The sequence below is a fragment of the Trichosurus vulpecula genome, chromosome 1, assembly GCF_011100635.1.
Source record: "Trichosurus vulpecula isolate mTriVul1 chromosome 1, mTriVul1.pri, whole genome shotgun sequence".
Taxonomy (NCBI): Eukaryota; Metazoa; Chordata; class Mammalia; order Diprotodontia; family Phalangeridae; genus Trichosurus; species Trichosurus vulpecula.
In genome coordinates this window covers 3,270,526-3,272,914 of record NC_050573.1, presented here as the reverse complement: position 1 = coordinate 3,272,914, position 2,389 = coordinate 3,270,526, and the positions used below count along the sequence as shown (strand labels likewise).

The 2,389-nt window shown below is 47.6% G+C and overlaps 1 pseudogene; it reads right to left on the bottom strand.

Moving 5' to 3' along the window:
- Nucleotides 1-234: 234 nt before the first annotated feature.
- On the bottom strand, nt 235-846 carry LOC118834167 (annotated as a pseudogene).
- Nucleotides 847-2,389: the final 1,543 nt, after the last annotated feature.

Genomic DNA, 2,389 nt, shown 5'->3' with positions numbered 1-2,389 from the left:
ATAATGAAACTGAGGCCTTGGGAGATTAACTGACTTGGTTATACTCACAGAGTTGGTAACCATCAGAGGCAGGATTTGAACCAAGATCCCCTGATTCTAGAATGAATGGTTTCCCCTCGGAATCACCCTGCACTTGCTTCCCTGGAGGATGTGCCCCACATACACCTTGGTACTGGAAGCTAATTTGTGTCTCCTGTTTCCTTTCCCTCCCTCAGAGTCAGACCAGGGCTCTTCTCACAGGACACTGAGCAACCTCAGACCCTGCTGGTCAGTGAGCCAGTGAGGGATCACAGAAGTATATATCAGAGGTTTTTCTCCTACTTCCTCATAAGCCTTGGCCACTGTGCACATGTAGCCATTTTTATAGTAGTTGGATTGACAGTAGCAGTCAGTCTCATCCTCAGCCTGGAGACCAGAGATGGTCAGAGAGGTAGATTTGGCTGAGGTGTCTTTGGAACCAGAGAATCTCTCTGGGATCCCCGAGGGATGGTTACTCCAGTCGTAGATGATGAGCTTGGGGGCCTGGCCCAGGTGCTGTTGGTACCACTCCACATTGTTGCTATCAATGTTGCCACTACTTCGAGTTCAGGAGAACGTGGCTGACTGCCCCAGAGACCCGGACACTGATGCTGGCTGAGTCAGCACAAACTGGGCCCAAGCACCTGGAAAGACAGAATGAGAACTGTGAGTCAGGGGCCAGGGATCCTCTCTTTCTACCCTTGTCGCCCAGGAGAGAGAGAATGGACAGCCCCTCTGGACCCTGAGTACCCCCTTTCTCAGAGACCCCCTGAGGCTTGCACCTTGGCAGAGAATGAGGAAGCTGAGCAGGAGAGGAATCCAGGCCATGGTGGAGACACTTCCAGAGCTCTGCTCCCTGAGACCCCTCAGCAGCAGCTGGACTCTGCCAAGTCTCTCTTACCTATCTTATCCCTCCCCCAGCCCTTCATGAAGATCTGCTACTTCTTTGTTTCTCACCCTTTTATGCCCTGTAAATGGAAGTAGAGCCAAGGGAAGACTGAAGGCAGAGGAGAGATGGCTAACAGTATAGAGGCTCTGACTCTGCACCCTGGGAGAGTCTGGGGAGAAAGTAACTGCTGGGCCATCTTGCAGCCTAATGAGCTTTATGTAGGTGTCTAAGGTGGGGTGGAGCCCTTCAGACATTTTAGAAAAAATTCCCCTGTCCCCAAACATATTCTCACAGTGCCACCTGCTAACCCTCAGGCAGATATCACCCTGAAGCTGGTGTAAGCCCTGAGTTCAATGGTGGAAGCTCAATGGTCTGATATAACCTGGGAGCTCGGGGTGCTAAGGCTTTGTGGCCCTTTCCTTGTAACTTATGGTTATTTTTTTAAACAAGGTTGTTATGCTAGAAACAGATATTCAGAAGTCTCTATTGTCCCATTGATTTGGATATTATTTCCAAGGAAGACCTTATAACTCATCTTTGTCTGCTCAGCCCCTGGGCCTAAGGTCTCTTCACCCACCCTTGTAGTGATTGAGCAATCTAATTTCTTGCTTCCTCACAACTGGAACAAGACCTGGATGTCATGTGCTATTTTCTCCCACTGGCATCATTTTTCTCTATTGGATTTAAGACTCAAGGGGAATAAAAAGGACATAGAAAGTCTGAAGATGGGAGTCCAATAGAGGGAGAGAAGGGGAAAAAGGGAAGGGATTTGCAGTCAAGGTGTTGAGGGGGAAAACCCAGGGATTCAGGGATCCCAAACCAAAGTTCCCAGGGCAAGGTCACCTGGAATGAATTCACAGACCCAAGCAATCTGTAAGTCAAGTTGTCAAAAGTTTATTTTCATGCTTTACTGTGGGCAAGGGTTCTTAGGGAAACTGCAACATTTCAGGGGTGCAGGGGAAGTTTTTATAAAAGGGTTTTAGCAGGGAAACATGTCCGTTAGGTGTTTTGGGGTGGAATTAGGGAAGGGTTAAAGCATGGTTAAGGAGTAGTTAGTTCTTAAAGGAGCATGCATATTTAGTATCTACTGCACAGTCATATGGCCCAGAGTTCTCCAGGAAATAGCCCGTGGGTGGCGGGGAGTTACTAAGGGGTGTGGTTTTTACTGTGAAACGTCGCTAAGTTAACTGTCAGGGCTAAACAGGAATCTCTATATAGCTTCTCATCTAATGTCTTGTTAGACAAAATACTATGCCTAGGATACATATTAGAAAGATCAGTAAGTAGCAAATATTATCATGACTCAGTGTACAGTCAATTATTAGCATCTGGGAACCAATCTATAGATAGGCACAGCTGCTTACTGGGGAAGGAGCAGAGATAAGCTGGGGCACATTGCCCTTTAGCTAGAGAGAAACTGCCTGGAACAGAATGTGTTTTCAAACTGGGGTTCAGACACAGGCACCCAAGTACAGGCTGTTA